Source organism: Macaca nemestrina, chromosome 12 (assembly GCF_043159975.1).
Source record: "Macaca nemestrina isolate mMacNem1 chromosome 12, mMacNem.hap1, whole genome shotgun sequence".
In the NCBI taxonomy this organism is placed as follows: Eukaryota; Metazoa; Chordata; class Mammalia; order Primates; family Cercopithecidae; genus Macaca; species Macaca nemestrina.
The window spans coordinates 29,575,034-29,594,818 of record NC_092136.1 but is presented as its reverse complement, the minus strand read 5'-3'; the positions used below and the strand labels follow the sequence as shown (position 1 = coordinate 29,594,818).

At 41.3% G+C, this 19,785-nt stretch overlaps 1 long non-coding RNA gene across 4 annotated transcripts; it reads left to right on the top strand.

Moving 5' to 3' along the window:
* Positions 1 to 1,144: 1,144 nt before the first annotated feature.
* On the top strand, positions 1,145 to 19,785 carry LOC139357475 (uncharacterized). Of its 4 annotated transcripts, none has more exons than XR_011610682.1 (4): positions 1,145 to 2,486; positions 8,246 to 8,339; positions 17,766 to 17,881; positions 18,005 to 19,785. It is a non-coding gene; the product is annotated as an uncharacterized lncRNA (long non-coding RNA). The 4 variants fall into 4 exon arrangements; XR_011610681.1 differs by lacking the exon at positions 8,246 to 8,339 and adding an exon at positions 3,775 to 3,950; XR_011610683.1 differs by lacking the exon at positions 8,246 to 8,339 and having other exon boundaries at positions 1,145 to 3,950; positions 18,005 to 18,174; positions 18,657 to 19,785.

Here is a 19,785-nt window from a genome sequence, read left to right as displayed (position 1 = left end):
CATGATCTCGGCTCAATGCAATCTCCGCCTCCCGGGTTCAAGTGATTCTCCTGCCTCAGCCTCCCAAGTAGCTAGGATCACAGGCACCCATCACCATGCCTGGCTACTTTTTGTATTTTTGGTAGAGACAGGGTTTCACCATCTTGGCCAGCTTGGTCTCGAACTCCTGACCTCGTGATCCACCCGCCTCGGCCTCCCAAAGTGCTGGGATTACAGGCGTGAGCCACCGTGCCCGGCCACAGCTATGTTTATCTCTTATGCACATGTGCAGGTATTTCCACAGGATGCTTTCCTAGAATTATAAGCCCTGGTACAAGAGTACACACTTGATGGATTTTAATAGAGAATGCCAAATACTCTTCAGAAAGCTGGGCTAACTTACCACCACCCTACTGTGTACATAGTGACATATCTCAGAACTGAGGAGTCAGGAAGTCCATCCTGGGTGACGCTAAGGCTTGGGTTCTTACTTCATTCCAGACTAGCCCAGTTCCCTGAACATGTCCAGGTCAAGTTGGTTTGGTGGCTGCGGGGAATTGCAGGCCCTGCTCCCAGCTGACACTCCCGTCAATCTTGGCAGCACCTTACATTTACAACATGCCTTACCTTTTATTGAGCACAGTGGCCCTGTAGGTTAGGCAGGTCAGGGCAGTGTTTAATAATTTATGGAAGAAGAAATTATGTCTCACATCAGCAAGAGACCTATGCAAGATTACTCCAACTGGTAAGTATTAGTTGGGGCAAAAGAAATTGCAGTTTTTGCCATTAAAAGTAATGGTAGGCCGGGCGCGGTGGCTCAAGCCTGTAATCCCAGCACTTTGGGAGGCCAAGATGGGCGGATCACGAGGTCAGGAGATCGAGACCATCCTGGCTAACCCGGTGAAACCCCGTCTCTACTAAAAAATACAAAAAACTAGCTGGGCGAGGTGGCGGGCGCCTGTAGTCACAGCTACTCGGGAGGCTGAGGCAGGAGAATGGCGTAAACCCGGGAGGCGGAGCTTGCAGTGAGCTGAGATCCGGCCACTGCACTCCAGCCTGGGCGACAGAGTGAGACTCCGTCTCACAAAAAAAAAAAAAAAAAAAAAAAAAAAGTAATGGTAGGTCCGGTGCGGCGGCTCACGCCTGTAATCCCAGCACTTTAGGAGGCCGAGGTGGGCAGATCATCTGAGGTTAGGAGTTCGAGACCAGCCTGGCCAACATGGTGAAACCCTGTGTCTACTAAAAATACAAAAATGACCCGGGCATGGTGGCGGGTGCCTGTAATCCCAGCTACTCAGGAGGCTGAGGCAGGAGAATTGCTTGAACCCAGAAGGCAGAGGTTACAGTGAGCTGAGATTGCGCCATTGCACTCCACCCTGGGCAACTAGAGCGAAACTCTGTCTCCAAAAAAAAAAGTAATGGCAAAAACCACAATTACTTTTACCTTAACCTAACAGGAGGGAGAGGACCAAGAACCCAGGGCTCAAGCCTGTAATTTTAAAGGAAACTGGTGTGTTTCCTTGTGGTACCTCATTGTCTCTCAAAATTCTATTAAAATGAAATATACTTTTTAAAATGGCATATATTCACAATGAAATATACCCTTTTCTCCAGGTCAGTAGTGAAAAGCAGGCATTAAGGCTATATAATATACTAAAAGGGCACCTCTTAGAAAAATAAATTTAATTGCAGCCTCTTGATTCGAATGAAACTCACTCTGTTTTAAACTTTAAATTATAGTAAGATAAAGCTGCTGAGAATGTGCTTTCCATCCTAATTTGAGACTTCAGATGGCAGCTCCTTTTGTACTTCTATCTTTAAAAAACTGCCTCCCCCAGCCCCCAATCTTGTTATCTTCTCTTTGACTTGCCAAACAAATCTAGTCCAAAAAAATAAAACTGATTAAATGCCTAAGGGAAGGAAGTGAAGAGCTTAAAATCGGTGGAATCTGTTACCACATGTTCGGGTTAATTTAACTTTGCTCACATGACAAATTAGAAAGGAAAAGGAAAATTTGCATACAAGGACAATTAAGAATAAACTAGAGGTGTCATTTGTCCCAAATTAGGACAGGATCCCATAATTTGTTTTTCCACTGAAAGAGTACTTTCTGGCAAGCAGGGACTACTGGGTGCATGCTTTTCTTCTCTGATGTCACGAGCAAGTGGGCGCTTCATCACAAAGGGAGGCTCAGCCCACAGTGAGCTGTGCCTCAGGCCTCCTCTTCAGCAAGCCAGGCTAACCACATGGTAGTGTTTCCATGCCCTAAAATGTGAACATGCCTAGGGTCTGTGAAAGTGCATCCAGGTCTGGTGGCAGATAGACAATAGGTAGATGGATGACTGATGGAAAGATTCATATATAGATTGTTCCATAGATAGACAGCAAGGGGATTTATTTTATGTAACATGGTGGCTCCCAGACCACCTTCTAGCCTGCCTGCCCTGGTGATTTTCACATACTATGTCTGTCCTCAAAGCTCTAAGAATACTCAAAAGACCCCCTCTGTAAGTATAATAATGGGGATAAATTTTTAATGTGCAGGACATAGTATTCAGTAGCCACTTTGTTATTCCAGCTGCCACAGGAAGTTTCTCTCTCTCCTTAGCAAAGAAAAGATGCATGCACTTAGAAATGCCCAGCTGCTGACAGTCTTGAATTATCCAGAGATTTGCCTCTTAAAATGAGCTTTATGGCTGGGTGCGGTGGCTCATACCTGTAATCCCAGCACTTTGGGAGGCCAAGGCGGGCAGATCACGAGGTCAGGAGATCAAGACCATCTTGCTAAACATGGTGAAACCCCATCTCTACTAAAAATATTTTTAAAAATTAGCCAGGCGTGGTGGTACCCACCTGTAGTCCCAGCTACTCGGGAGGCTGAGGCAGGAGAATCACTTGAACCTGGGAGGCAGAGGTTGCAGTGAGCTGAGATCATGACATTGCACTCTAGCCTGGGTGACAGAGTGAGACTCCATCTCAAAAAAAAAAAAAAAAAAAGGTTTACAAGAGCTCAAAGGCCAACTAACCCAAAATAGGAGCTGGCAAACTTCTTACCCCCTCACTGGTGGACCTGAAGGATAGATATAGAGCGGGCTCTGAAGTTGTTGAGCATCTTGTTGGGGTGTCAGTGATGGTATTTTTTATTTGTTTGCTTATTTTCTTAATAAGTAACAGACATGAGATCTGGTGAATTTAATAAAAACAAAATGCAAGAATTTATCAAAAGGCTATATGAGAGCATAGCAAATTCTAGGAAAAGCTAAGCCAACAGTAGGAACCCCAGTAGCTCTGGGAGTCTGGGTAGAAGGAACTAATAATGGACAGTTACAGCAAATAACTGCCTTTGAGAAAAGTCTGTTCAAACGATTTTCCTATCAGGTTGCTCCACCTGATTCCTAACTGGGTGAGAGCATCTGATTAGCTCAGTGTTAACCCAAGGCAGGGGATACAGGACACAGGGACAGAAACCTGTATACCTGATTCATACCACTGGGTGAGGATGTCTGATTAGCAGGGACAGAAGCCTGTATACAGTGGTAAAGGAGTGATTCCCCAAAGACCAGCTGCTGCTATATATATTTTTTAAATGCCAAAGGGATGTGGGCAAGCAAAAGCAACAGATATCCAACACACTCTAGTTTCTGCCTGTAACCTAAAGAAAGAGGTGTGTTTTCTCACTTGGAGTTGGGTCCAAGGGTTTCCAGCCCAAAGCAAGAAATACCCAGTACTCTATCTCAGGAAACTAAAGATTATACTCAGGAACAAAATTTCCCCATCCTTACCTCACATATCAAGGACAAGCTCACCTAAACCTTCAAAGGAGATAACGGGTCCAGGGTATAGACAAGTGAACATCCAAGCACAAAGTAGTGTAGCAAGAGCCATGATAGGGAGGTGCAGAGTCCTACAGGAACACACAGCACGACACCTGGCCTGACCTGGACTCAGAAAGAGTCAAGGAGGAGTTGAGGGTAAGTGAGAAGCTGGCAATCTACAAAGAAGTGTCAGATGTCTGAAGGTAGGAAGAGGAGCAGGTGACCCCCTGGAGGAGGTGAACCTGGTCGGTCAGACAGGAGTACATGGGGGTGGAAGTAGATTAAGCTATTGACTCCAGTTCTTCACCACTCCCTGCAGCCTCAACTTTGCTGTGGACAGGATGAGGAGAGCCTCTCTCCCCATTTACTTTGGCTTGGCCGTGAGATCTGGTAGGTATGTCTCTATGCCAATCCTAAGAGGCATTTTCATAGCTTAGGTCTTAGGCATTGGGCGTTCCATGTGCCCCCATAAGCCACTGCCATGAGAAGAATGTGCCCCACCTAGCTTGATGGGCCAAGAAGGATGAGAGACACATGCAACTAGAAGTGGAGCCAGATCTAGTCTAGGTCACCCAAACCCCAATCATGAAGGGCCTTGTATACCTGTTAAATTGAACTTGATTCTAAGGGCAATGGACTCTATTGAGGTGTTTTGGAAGTGACACACAGATCAGCTTTTTTAAAAGCTCACTCTGGTCCGTTAGGGCGGTGGGGAGACAGATTCCCTGAAGTTCACAACCTTACTTTTTCAATGTTTTTGGCTTACAAGCATATCTTATAAGCATGCTTTTATTAATGAATAAGAAATTAATAATTAACATTGTATATTCATTATAAACAACTATAGGCATAGAAAACATAGAACATATATAAATAGAAAAAACATATGTCTAAAGGTTTACAATGATTATCTCTGGATGGGATTATGGTTATTTTCTCTTCTATATGATTTTCTACAATGTCACATGTCTTTTTATTATTATAAAATAGGCGGAGTGCAGTGGCCCATGCCTGTAATCCCAGCATTTTAAGAGTCTAAGGCTGGTGGATTACTCGAGGCCAGGAGTTCAAGACCAGCCTAGGCAACATGGTGAAACCTCATTGATACGGTTAGGCTTTGTGTCCCTACCCAAATCTCATCTTGAATTGTAATCCCCAGGAGTTTAGGGAGAGACCTGGTAGGAAGTAATCAGATTATAGGGCAGTTTCCCCCATGCTGTTCTCCTGATAGTGAACTCTCACGAGATCCGATGGTTTTATAACTGGTAGTTTTTCATGTGCTGACACAGGCATTCTCTCTCACCTGCCACCATGTAAGATCTGCCTCTTCCCCCACCACCATGATTGTAAGTTTCTTGAGGCCTCCCCAGCCACGCAGAACTGTAAGTCAATTAAACCTCTTTATACATTACCCAGTCTCAGGCATGTCTTTCTAGCAGTGTGAAAATGGACTAATACATTTGTCTCTGCAAAAATTTAGCTGGGTGTGGTGGCTTGCGCCTGTGGTTCCAGCTATTTGGGAGGCTTAGGTGGGAGGATTGCTTGAGCCCCGGAGGCAGAAGATGCGGTGAGCTGTGATTATGCCACTGAACTTCAGCCTGGGTGACAGGGTGAGACCTTCCTTATCTCAAAAAGATAATAAAATAAAATAAAATAAAATAAAACCACAATTTAGTGGGCATTTATTACACTGTATGTGCTCATAAATTATTCTATTTCATTATCACTTCCCTTTTTACAGCTGAGGAGACTGGATTTTAAGAAGAATACTTTATTTTCCCAAGATCAGCCCACTAATATGTGGCACTATCAGAACTTGAAACTTGCTCCATCTGACATGAAAGCCTGAGCCATGATGCTAGTTTTCATGTTTGTTGTTTTGATTTTTAAGGGCATGCTCAGATGTTAAGCGTAAAGTCTGACAGCTTCTAATAGATGCATATACTTCAGTAACCCACACCCTGAACAAGACCTAGAGCATTTCCATGACCCTAAAGTTCTCTCTTCCCCATCTTTATCCTCAGCCTTCAGCAACTACTGTTGTGACTTCTTTATAAATGGAATTATACAAAACGTATTCTTTGGTTCCATCTTCTTTCATTCCACGTCACATTTTTGAGACCACAGAGTGTGTCTGCTGTTGTTTATTGCTGAGTAGTACTCCATTTCTCTGAATATGCTGAAATGTGTTTATTCATTCTCATGTTACAGGTACTTGATTATTTCCACTTTGGGACCATTATGGACAAAGCTACAATGCATATCACACACAAGTCTTTGTGTTCAGATATGTATTTTCCTTTCTCTTGGGTAAATACTGAAAAATTGGAAACGCTAGGTCATAGAGTATACGCATAGCTAATTTTATAAGAAACTGTGGCATCATAAAAAAACATTATGTTTGGTTTCTACCCCCAGGTTTTGCATACAGAGCTCCCAAAACTTTTGCAATTTTCTTTAAGATAGAAGTGCTAGGAGCATCTTTTAAAAAAATATTTGGTCTTTAACACTGGTTCCCGACACAGATATGCTAATTGCCTTGGAATTTCCTGAGTGATAAGAGCATCTCTTGTTCTAACGAGGTGACTCTTGGTGCGGCTCCTAGATAGCTTCAGAATGGGGGCTGGTCACCAGAAACACACCAAGTCATCATGAGAAGCTTGGAACTTTCAGCCCCGTCCCCCATCCTCCTTGGATGGTAGGGAGGATAAAATTGAGTTAATAATTGATCATGCCTACATGAAGCCTCTATTAAAAAAAACCTAAAAGATGGAGTGCAGAGAGCTCCAAGTTGGTAAACACACCCACGTGCCAGGAGGGTGGCACACCTCTGCTTTATGGGGACAAAAGCTCCTATTCCCAGGTCCCTTCTGGACCCAGTTCTATGCATCTCTTCATCTGGCTGTTCATTCATTCCAGATATCCTTCATCATATACTTTATAATAAACCAGTAAATGTAAGTAAGCATTTCCCTGCGTTCTGTGAGTCCTAAAAAACTTTTGAGTCTGAATCTGAGGAGGAGATTGGGTTGTGTGAACCCCCGCTTTGTATAGCAAGTTGATCAGAAGTACAGGTGACAACCTGAGACTTGCAATTGGCATCTGAAGTGGAGTCAGTCTTGTTGGACTGAGCCCTCAATCTGTGGAGTCCTATGCCAGCCCTAAGAAGATGATGTCACAATTTAGGTGAATTGTGGGACACCCAGGGGGTGTTTGGAGGCGTAAAGAATTTTTTGTTGATGTGGAGAAAGCCCACACATTTGATGTCAGAAGTGAACTGTTGTGAGAGTATAGAAAAATATTGATTTTTCCTCTTTTAATAACAGTTTTCCAAAGTGTGTGTACCATTTTACACACTTACCAGAAATGTATGACAGTTCCACTTATGCCACAATTTTACCAATACTAGGTATTGTCAAACTTTTTAACTGGAGTCATTCTGGTGGCGGTATAACGATATCTCATTATGGTTTTAATTTACTTTTAATTGATTACTGATGATGTTGAGACCTTTTTCATGTGCGCATTGGCTATTTCTGCATCTTTGAGAAGTGGCTATTCAAGTCTTTTGGCCATTATTCATAGTTGATTGTCTTCTTAATGCTGAGTTGTAAAAGTTCTCAATATATTTTGAACTCTCAGAATGTATATGCAAATGTTTTCTTTCAGTGTGTGGGCTGCTTACTGATTTTTTAAAAAATATCTTCAATGAGCAAAAGTTTTTAATTTTATAAGACCCCATTTATTGATTTTTTTCTTTTATGGCTAGTGTCTTCTATGTCTTGTCTTTTGTGTGTGTGTGTGTGTGTGTGTGTGTGTGTGTGTGTGTGTTTTGAGTCTCACTTTGTCACCCAGGCTGGAGTGCAGTGGTGCAATTTTGGCTCACCGCAAACTCCACCTCCCAGGTTCAAACGATTCTCCTGCCTTAGCCTCCTAAGCAGCTGGAACTACAGGCACGTACCACGCACGGCTAATTTTTATATTTTTAGTAGAGACAGGGTTTCACCACATTGGCCAGGCTGATGTCGAACTCCTGACCTCATGATCCGCCTGCCTCAGCCTCTCAAAGTGCTGGGATTACAGGAATGAGCCACCATGCCCAGCCCTTCTATGTCTTTTCTGAGAAATTGTTGTCTATCTCAAATTAGGAATGACATTTTTATATGTTTCTTCTAGAAGTTGTATAGTTTTAGCTTTTAAATTTAGGTCTATGATCTATATTGAACTAATACTTGGATATGGTATAAGGTGGAGTCAAGAGTCTTTTTTTTCCCCACATGGATACCCAGTTACTCTAGCACCTTAATTTTGTTTTTGCTTTCACCATTGAATTGCCTTAGCTCTCAAATTAAAACCCCACTTATATAAACTTATTTCTGGATTTAGTAATCTGTTTCATTGATCAATTTATCTGCTTTTGCACCAATACTATGCTCTCTTGATTACTGTAGCTTTCTATTTGGGAGGCCGAGGCAGGAGAATCGCTTGAACGCAGGAGGCAGAGATTGCGGTGAGCCGAGATCACGCCACTGCACTGCAGCCCAGGTGACAGAGCACGACTCTATCTCAGGAAAAAAAAAAAAAAAGGAAAGATTTGGAATCAGGTGGTTTATAAGTCATCTAACTAGGTACTTTTTCAAGATTACCTGACTATTCTAGGACTTCACATTTCTATATTAATCTTAGAATCAGCTTGTCAATTTCTTACAAAGAAGGGTCTGCTCTATGATAACTGTTATGTTCTTGCAGAATAATCTGGGGAGAAATGACATGTTAACAGTGTTGAAATCTTTCCACCCTTGAACATGAAATATCTATTTATGAAGGACTTTAATATTTCTCAGCAGTTTTGTACTTATTAACATGGAGATCTTAAATATCTTTCATTAACTTTGTCCCTAAGTATTTCATTTTTGGGATGCTATGGTAAATGATATTGAGTCTTTGATTTCATTTTCCAACTGTTTGTTTTACTCTGTAATATAAATGCAATTGATTTTTGCATACTGACCTAATATTGTGCAAACTTTCTAAAGTTAAATCTTACATAACTGGGATACACTCTATTTGGTAATGATGAATTATTTCCTTCTAAAATATTCAATTTCTCCAGTATTTAAGAAATGTTGTATCTAGGCCAGGAGGGATATTGGTCCATAATTCTTTTCTTGTAATATCCTTAGTATTAGGATTATGCACACCTCGTAAGTCAGAAAGTGTTCCTTCTCCACTATTTTCTGAAAAAGTTTGTGTAATATTGGCATTATTTCTTCCTTAAATGTTTGATAGAATTTATCCGTGAAGTCATGTGGCCCTGAATTTTTCCTGTGGCAAGGCTTTAAATTTTTTAAACAGATATAGAGTTATTCATATTTATGCTTGATATTTTGTGAGTTTCGTCATTTGTGACTTTTAAAGAATTTGTCAGTTTTATCTAAATATTGTAATTTATTGCTATGAGATTGTTAGAAATAGTCTTTTATTTGTCTTTTAACAACTGCAGAAACCAGCAGTGGTCTCCCATCTTTCATTCTTGATATTTGTAATTTGTGTTCTCTTTTTTTCTTGATCAGTGTAGCTAGAGGTCTATCAATTTGATTACTCCTTTCAAAGAATGAACTTTTGGTTTTGTTGATTTCCTAATCTACTTTTTATTTCACTGATTTATACTTTTTACTATTTCCTTGTGATGTATTAGAGGTATAATTTATGTTTCCTAGTTTCTTAAGATGAAGAATTAGATCACTGATTTTAAGACTTCTTTTCAAAAATTTCCCCCAACTTAAATAAGGTATAATTGATAAATAAAAATTGTATATATTTATGGTGTACAATGTGATGCATTGACTCATGTACACATTGAGAAGGGATTAATTCAAGATAATTAACAGCCATCATCTCACATATTTTTTTGTAGTGAGAACATTTAAGATCTACTCCTTCAGCAATGTTCGAGTATACAGTACCTGATTATAAACTATGGCTACCACTCTAGAATAAGGTCTCCAAAACTTATTCATCCTGTCTCACTGAAACTCTGTACCCTTTGACAAACATTTTGGTATCCCAAGCACCTTTCCCTCCCTCCAACCCCTGGTAACCACCATTCTACTCTGCTTCTGAGTTCAACTTTTTCAGATATCACAAATAAGTGAGATCATGCAGTAGTTTTCTTTCTGCATCTGGCTTATTTCACTTAGCGTTATATCCTCCAGATTTATCCATGTTGTCATAAATGACAGGATTTTCTTTTTAAAAGCGGAATAGTATTTGTGTGTGCATATATACATACACACCATATTAATTTTATCCATCAATAATCACTTTGGCTGTTTATATATCTTGGCTATTATGAATAATGCTGCAATGAGCATGGGTGCAGTTATCTTTTTTTTTTTAGATGGAGTCTTGCTCTGTCACCCAGACTGGAGTGCAGTGGCACAATCTCTGCTCACTGCAAGCTCCGCCTCCCGGGTTCACACCATTCTCCTGCCTCAGCCTCCTGAGTAGCTGGGACAACAGGCACCCGCCACCATGCCCATCTAACTTTTTGTATATTTAGTAGAGACGGGGTTTCACCGTGTTAGCCAGGATGGTCTCGATCTCCTGACCTCATGATCTACCCACCTAGGCCTCCCAAAGTGCTGGGATTACAGGCGTGAGCTACCGTGCCCAGCTGGGTGCAATTATCTTTTTATATCTCTCCATATCTCTATTCCTTTGGATATATAACCAAAAGTGAGGTTGCTGGATTAGATGGTAGTTTTATTTTTAATGTTTTGGGAAACCTCCATATGGTTTTTCTTAATGGCTGTGCTAATTTACATGCCTACCAATAGTGTGCAAGTATTCCTTCTTCTCCACATCCTTGTCAACCCTTGTTATCTTTTGTCTTTTGTGTGTGTGTGTGTGTGAGATGGAGTCTCTGTCACCCAGGCTGGAGTGCAGTGGCAGGATCTCGGCTCACTGTAGCCTCTTTCTCCCAGGTTCAAGCAATTCTCCCGCCTCAGCCTCCCAAGTAGCTGGGATTACAGGCGTGCGCCTCTAAACCTGGCTAATTTTTGTATTTTTAGTAGAGACGGGGTTTCACCATGTTGGCCAGGCTGGTCTCGAATTTCTGATCTCAGGTGATCCACCCTCCTCGGCCTCCTAAAGGGCTGGGATTACAGGCATGAGCCACCACTCCTGGCCTTCTTTTGTCTTTTTGAGAACAGCCATTCTCACAAATGTGAGGTGATATCTCATTGTGGTTTTAATTTGCATTTCTCTGATGATTGTTGATACTGAACATTTTTTCATGTACCTGTTGACCATTCATGCCTTTTTTTGAACAATATCTATTCAAGTCCTTTGCCCATTTTTGAATATGGTTGTTTTCTTGTTATTGAGCTTTTTGAGATCCTTTTACATTTTGGGTATTAACCCCTTATAGGCTGTATGATTTGCAAAATGCTTTCTTGCATTCCAGTGATTGTCTCCTTGCTTTGCCAATTGTTTCCTTTGCTGTGCAGAAGGTTTTCAGTTTGATGTAATCTCATTTGTCCATTTTTGCTTTTGTTGTCTGGGCTTTTCAGGACATATCCAAAAAAATGTTGCCTAGACAAATGTCAAGAAGTTTTTTCCGTTTTCTCCTAGGAGACTTGCAATTTGGAGTCTTCATGTTTAAGTCTTTAATCCATTTGTGTTGATTTTTTGTCTATGGTGTGAGATAAGGGTTCAATTTCATTCTTCTGTTTATGGATGTCCAGTTTTCCCAACACCATTTATTGAAGAGACTGTCCTTTCTCCATTGTGTGTTCTTGGCACCTTTGTTGGAAATCAGTTGACCATAAATGCATGGATTTACTTCTGTAAGCCTTCTTTTTCTCTGATATAAATATTTAAGACCATAAATTTTACTCCAAATGCTTCATTAACTGAATCTCACAAATTTGGATATACTATGGTTTTATCAGGACAAAAGATTTTAAAATTTTTCTTGTGATTTATTTGATTCATGGGCTATTTCGCAATGTGGTTTAATTTCAAAATATTTGGATTTGCCAAAGTTTTATCTTGATTTTTATTTTAATTCTGTTGTTATTAAAGCATATATTATTGGCTGGGTGTGGTGGCTCACACCTGTAATCCCAGCACTTTGGGAGGCTGACGCAGGTGGATCACAAGGTCAGGAGTTTAAGACCAGCCTGGCCAAGATGGTGAAACCCCATCTCTACTAAAAATACAAAAAAATTAGCGAGGCATGGTGGTGGGCACCTGTAATCCCAGCTACTTGGGAGGCTGAGGCAGAGAACTGTTTGAACCTGGGAGGCGGAGGTTGCAGTGAGCCGAGATGGTACCACTGCACTCCAGTCTGGGAGACAGAGCAAGACTCCATCTCAAAAAAAAAAAAAAGAAAGAATATATTATTTATTATTTCAGTCCTTTGAAATGTACTGAGACACATTTTATGGCCCAGTTTATTGTCCATTTTGGTGAATAAAGTACATAAACGTAAACATAAAAAATAAAGTACATAAACATAAATGTACGTGTAAATACAATATATATTCTGTAATTGTTCAGTAATGTTTGATAAAATGTCAATTAGGAGGCCAGGTGCGGTGGCTCACGCCTGTAATCCTAGCACTTTGGGAGGCCATGGTGGGCAGATAACCTGAGCTCAGGAGTTCGAGACCAGCCTGGGCAACATAGCAAAACCCCATCCCTACTGAAAATACAAAAAAATTAGCTGGGCTGGTGGTGCACCCTTGTAGTCCCAACTACTCAAGAGGCTGAGGCAGGAGAATCACTTGAACCCGGGAGGCAGAGGTTGCAGTGAGCTGAGATCGCACCACTGCAGTCCAGCCTGGGTGACAGTGAGACTCTGTCTCCAAAAAACAAAAACAAAAAAAGGCCAATTAGGTTATGTCCGTTTAGAGTTATTCAGATCCTCTGTATGTTTTCTGATTTTTTTTTGTTTATATGTTGTATCAATTACTGAGAGAAGGTAAATCTCTTCAACTCTTATGAATTTATCTATTTATCCTTTCAATTCTATCAGTTTTGCATTCATATACACTGAAGTTTGTTAGCAAGTATTCAGGAATTGTATATCTTCTCAATGAACTGATTCTTTTGTCATTACGTAATGTCACTCTCTATCCCTGGTAATTCTCCTTGTCTTTCTCTGATAGCAATATAGCCACTCCTGTGTTTTTACAATTAATCAATACATGGTTCGCTTTTCTATTCTCTTAAGTTGCATGTATCTTCATATTTAAAGCATGTCCTTATAAACATCATATAGTTGAATCTCACTTTTTAAAATCTAGTCTAGCACTCTTGCTCTTTTCATTAGACGGTTTAGTCAAGCTAGACAGAATGTAATTAGTAATTTGATTGGGTTTGATTCTATCATCTTGCTGTTTGTGTTCTCTTTGTCCCCTTGTCCTTCGTTTCTTATTTTCCTTTTCCTGTCTTCTTTTGGATCAATTGGGTGTTTTCTTGTATTTCATTCTATCTTCTCAAATAGCTTTTTAGCTATGCCTAACTTTTAGTGGGTGCTTTGGGGATTAAAATAAACATATTTTACCACTGTCTACCTTGAATTAACTTTATGCCACTTCACATAAATGTAAGAACTTTACAACAATATACTTTCATTTATCCACCCTCATCTTTTGTGCAATTGTCATACATTTTGCTTCTGCATAGATTATACACCTCACAGTACTTTGTTACTATTTTTGGTTTAAGCACTTGAATTTTTTTTTAAAGAAACTAAGAAATAAGAAGAAATGTCTTTTATATTTATGTCCCACATATTTTCCATTTCTGGTAGTCTTTTTAATGCAGATCTGATATCATGTGGAATCATTTTCTTCCTGCCTGGAGGACTTCCTTTAACATTTCTTGAAATGCATGTATGTTAATGATTCATCCAGCTTTTACTTATCTGGAAATGCCTTTAGTCTACTTTTTAAGACTACTTTTTTTCCGGATATAGATTTATGGGTTGACTGAGGTTTTTTAGTATAGTTTTGTTTGGTTTTTATTTAGTCACTTCAAAGATGCTGCCCCATTATCTTCTGACTAGTTTTATGTCTGATTAAAAAAAAAATAGGAATATTTCTCATTATTCCTTTTCGAGTAACCTGTCTTTTTTCCCTGGCTACTTTTTAATTTTTCTCTATCTTCAGTTTTTAGCAACTTGATTATGATGTGCCTAGGTGTGGCTTTCTTTGTGCTTCTCTTAAGTAAGTTTTATTGAATTTATTGGATTTGTATGTTGACATTTTTTCATCAGATTTTGGGGAAAGTGGCCATTACTTCAACTTTTTTTCCTGTCTCACTTTTTTCTCTCTTCTACTGTGACTCTACTTATGCATACATTATACTGCTTGATGTTTTCTCACAGATCACTGAGTCTTTATTTTTTTTAAATCCTTTTTTTCTCTGTGCTTCAGTTTAGATAATTCCTGTTGACCTGTTTTCAAGCTCACTGATTTTTTCTTATGCATTGTTCAATCTAATGTTAAGCATTAAATACAGTGAATTTGTTTCATGAAGTATGCTTTCTAGTACTGTAATTTCCACTTCTCTCTTTTGAAGGTTTCTCTTTCTCCATTGAGATTTCTATATTAATGTGTCCATCCTTCCTTTTAATTCTTGAACTTATTTCTACTGGCTGTTTTAAAGTCTTTGTCTGCTACTGCCAACATCTGTGGCATCTCTAGTCCTATTTCTACTGACTTTATTCTCTGGGTTATGGGTCACGTTTTCTTACCACTTTGTATGTCTAGTAATTTTTTTATTGAATGCTGGGTCTTATGAATGCTACAACGTTGAGTTTGGATTACGTTGTTTTCCTTTAGGGTGCTGAGTATTGCTAAGGCAAGCATTTAATTTACATATGGTTCAGCTTGATCCTGTTGAGGCTTGTTTCTAAGCTTTGTTAAAGTAGGCCAGAAATAGCCCATAGGCTAGGACTAGAGTAGTCCTGTTTCTAAGGATTGGTCTTTCTGGGATCTCAATTGAATGCCCAGAGTGTTCAGTGATACAGTTGAACTATGATTGGCCAGAAATCCAATGTCTGCCATTGCTATGTAACCTCGAGAATCTCCAGCCAGAGCACAGTCCCTCAGTAGGTACCCTCTGCCAGGCTACGCAGGATCCTGTTGCACATGTGCAGCTTTGTATTTGGCCAAAGACTGAAGGGGACCCATAGGCAGATTTCTAGGGCATCTTCCCTGTTTGGCTCTTTCTTCTTTGATATCCTGCCATAGAAATTCCAGCCACTGGCTGGGCGCGGTGGCTCATGCCTGTAATCCCAGCACTTTGGGAGGCCAAGGCAGGCAGATCACAAGGTCAGGAGATCAAGACCATCTTGGCCAACATGGTGAAACCCCGTCTCTACTAAAAATACAAAAATCAGCTGGGCGGGTGGCACATGCCTGTAATCCCAGCTACTCGGGAGGCTGAGGCAGGAGAATCACTTGAACCAGGAAGTCAGAGGTTGCAGTGAGCCGAGATCGCGTCACTGCACTCCAGCCTGGGCGACAGAGTGAGACTCCATTTCAAAAAAAAGAAAAAAGAAATTCCAGCCATTTCCACAGCCTGAAGTCTGAACTCTGTTGACTCCACCCAGTGAAACTAGTACCGTCTTGTGGGATTTACTTCCTTGTGTTGCCACTTGGAAAGTGTCCCTGGCAGAAAGCTAACTTGAATGTGGAGCTTAGCACATGTGTTTCCTTTGCTCAGGATTTACTGGCCAGGTTTTGGTAAATCTTTACAAGCAATGAGCAAAGCTCTTGGCAAATATTAGGTGCTTAGTAAGGTGTTTTTCACGGAGGAAGGTGTGATGAATTTAGTTCACTTCTGGAAATACCCACAAGGCTATTCAAATGGCCTGTCCAGAGAATCAATCTCCATTTCCCCCATTCACTCCCAGCTTCCCCTCAGGGGTAACAAACTGTCTCCTCTCTTTGGAAGCTGACAAGCAGTTTTCTGTGCATTTGGGTTACTCAGTTTGTAAAGCTTTGAGCATTTAGATAACGATCAGAATTGCATTCATCCACAGTTAAGATACACACTGTTTTCTGGGGGATTTGATATACTTTTTCCAAATCAGTTAAATGCTCTCTGGAAGAATTATTGGTGGGGAGGGGAGGCTAAATGACTTAGCATAAATCATCATTCAGAATGTGTCCTTGAAGCCCTGCATATAGTTTCTCGTGTTACCAAGAAAAGAACTTCTGAGTCTGTTTAAAGAAAGCAGCAGCAGCCAGCTCCAGTGTCCTCTTCAAGGAGAATGCTCCAGGTTTAGGAAGCTGTTGGGTGAAAGAAATCCCCAACAAGACCTCCTGGCTCCTTGTATTCACCTCAAACACCAGCTCGGCCTTATCTTCCCAGGGCCCATTTTCTGGACCAGTGAACCAAATAAAGACAGGCCATTTTCTTTTGTTTGCATCTTGACTGGGAAGACCAGGTCTCCAAAGGAAGGATTATTTTGAGTTGCTTTGGAGATTATTTGAGTATTTCACACTTTATCCTTATCTACTGCGTGTCCCCCTACTGCCATCACCCTGCAACATAAACACACTATATATAATCAATACCATCTTCTCTCCTGTGAAAGACGTGTCATTTGGCTTTGGGGCCCAATCACCCCATTCTTGCCTTGGAGACACCGGATGGGTAATTTGAGTTCACAATTCCTATAGTTCGGCCAGTAGATCTAACCCTTCAACTAAGATTTCCTCTTCATCAATAAGCACTAACTTTCCCCGTGCCTGCGTTTTGATTAAAAAATACAAGACAAACAAAGGATTGAAAAGATTAAATGTGTGAGGGTTTAATTTTCCTCTGGGGGAGAAAAGACAAGTTATGATTTTCTTCTAAGCAAACAAACCATTTTCCATATGCCTCTAAGAGAAAACTGCTTTTCTGTTATTCTGCACATTCCACAAATAAGTCCAGTGGGGATGGGGGTGCCTAGGAAGCAGCACATTTTCTTATGTTGTAGAAAAAATGTGTTTTCCAACTCATAGTCTCTAAGCTCTAGTATAATTAGGTTTGAGGAGCAACTCTGCTATTGAAAGGGAGCCAGGGAGCATGGAAGAGCCAGGGTTTACTTTCTGCATGCTGTGAGGGCCTCTGGGTGGGAGTCTAGCGAGACCTGACTTCATGGCTTGAGGCAGCTGGTGCACCATGCGCCTGCCCCCATGGTAGGACACTTGCCCCTCACCACGAGATGGGGCTGGGAGGCTGTGCAACCTACAGAAAGATTGTCCAGAAATACCTTCTGCAGTGTTACCTTCTGGATTCTAGCTCCTGGGGCATATATAACCCCCATTCTCAAACCTTAGAGGGGAACCTAGGGTAGCCCTTCACATCCTTGCTAAAACTTCAAAGACTTTGGTACCTGGCCTTGTCATTCCCCTACTTCAGTCGCCCCCCAATCTTTTTGGCACCAGGGACCGGTTTCGTGGAAGCCAATTTTTCCATGAATGGTGGGGGGGATGCTTCTGGGATGAAACTGTTCCACCACAGATCATCAGGCATTAGATTCTCATAGAGAGCACACAACCTAGACCCCTCACATGCGCAGTTCGCAGTAGGGTTCACGCTCCTGTAAGAATCTAATGCTGCAGCTGATCTGACAGTAGGCGGAGCTCAGGCAGTAATGCTCACTCCCCTGCCGCTCACCTCCTGCTGTACCGATACCAGTCCATAGCCCTGAGGTTGGGGACCCCTGCCTTACTTCATTGCCTTCAATAGTTCCCCATTGTTTTTATGATGAAGTTTCTATTCCTTAGATTTTCTCACAAGTTTTTGTTTGTTTTTTGTTTTGAGATAGGGTCTCACTATGTCACCCAGCTGGACTACAATGGCACAAACACAGCTCATGGTAGCCTTGACTCCTGGGCTCATGCAATCTTCCCATCTCACTATGCCTGGCTAATTTTTTATTTTATTTTATATTTTTAGAGATGGTGTCTGGCTATGGTGCCCAGGCTGGTCTTGAAATCCTGGGCTCAAGTGTTCCTCCTGCCTCAGCCTCCCAAAGTGCTGGGATTACAGGGATGAACCACTGTGTCCTGCTGGTAAGTAAGTCCTTAATAACCTGATCCTGCTGTATCTTTCCCTTATCTTTCACTCCTCCTTCTGCAATCCTCCCTCCACTCTCCTAATGACACCCTCCACCAACCCCTGCCTCTCTCCTCCAGCATATGGAAGTCTTTGCAACCCCTTGGATGCACTGGACTCTCTTCCAGCTTGGAATGCTGTACCTGGAGGGTGGGAACAACATCCCCTTGCTGCATCCTGCTAGCTCCTGTTCACACCTCAAATCTCAACACAGGATTGCTTCCTCCAGGAAGGCCTCCTTCAAGGCTGAGTTGGGCATCCCTCCTGCTTGCTGCCATAGTTCACTGTGCTTACCTCATCACAGTTATTCATTCACAAGTATTTATTGAGTGTTTCCATATAACAGCCACTGGGCTAGGTCCTAGGAATACAGTAGGAAGAAACAGTAATAAATAAGAAAAACAAACAAATACCTGAGAAAATCCTATTTGTGATAATTTCTGGGAAAGAAAAGGATATAGACATGGAAAATAGGGGGCAAGGTAAAGACCACCTTATCCTATTTTATTCTTATGTTCTCTTAATTACTTTCTCCACTAGATAGCAGGTACCCCAAGAGCAGAGATTTGTGTTACTCTTCGACTCTTCGTTTTACTTCTAATGCCCAAGTAGGACACAGTATAATGATGGCATTTGATAAGAGTTTGTGGTATGAGCCATAACCATTTTCTCTTCCTTACATTTCCGGGCCTTAACATTGTTGGAAACTGGAAATTTCAAATCTCTTTCCAGGAAGGGTCAACTGGACAGAGAACACAGGACATTGAACGAAGACACTCTGAATTAAAAGGACAGAGAAGACAGACCCTGGCTCATTTGGAAATCAACCTCCTTCCCTAGTCTGCCAAGTATCTAATATCTATCATTATTGGTATTTTAAATATAAGGACATTTTAAATATGACCTCAAATTCTTTGACAATGCTTCCTCTTGAATGTGGGCTGGTCCTAATGACTAGCTTCCAATGAGTAGAAATTGCAGAAATGATGTGTTAATTTTGAGGCTACATCATAAAAGACAGAGATTATGCAGCTTTCATCTCAGTCCCTCTTCCATCTTGCTCTGTGGGAAGCTGGCTTCCATTTTGTAAGGACATTCCAATAGCCTAAGAAGTGATGCCCATGGTTAGGAACCGAGACCTCCCGCCAAATGACAAATGAGTGACCATCTCAGGAACAGCTCCCTTAGCCCCACCAAGCCTTCAGAGGACTGCAGCTCTGGCCAAAACCTTAGCTGCAACCGCATGAGAGAGCCTAAGTCAGCCTCTCAACTGAAGTGTTCCCAGACTCTGGACCCACAGAAATCCACAGATAATAAAAGTTTGGTTTCAACCACTGTGTTTTGGGGTAATCTATTATGTAGCAGTAGATAATATGTCTGCACACTTGAACTTATGTCGTAAAAGATGGGAGTTAGCTGAGCCTCCTCTGCAAGGAAAGGCTCTTTCCATTCCAGACAAAAAAGGACAACTTATCTGAAAAATCAGAAGGGTAGTGGGATGGACTGAATGTTGGTGTCCCCCTAACACTCATAAGGTAAAATTGAATTCCCAATGTGATGGTATTTGGAGTGGGTCCTTTGGGAGGTAATCAGGTCATAAGGGTGGAGCCCTCGTGAATGGGATGAGTGCCCTTGTAAAGGGGACCCCAGAGAACTTTCTTGCCCTGCCCTCTTTCTGCTATGTGGAGATACAAGGAGAAGTGGGCACTCTGCAGCCAGGAAGAGGGCCCTTACTAGAATCGACCATACTGGAGCCCAGAGCTTGCACTTGCAGCCTCTGGAACTGCAAGAAATAAATGTTTGTTGTTTATAAACCACGCAGTTTATGGCTGATATAGTTTGCATGTTTGTCCCTTCCAAA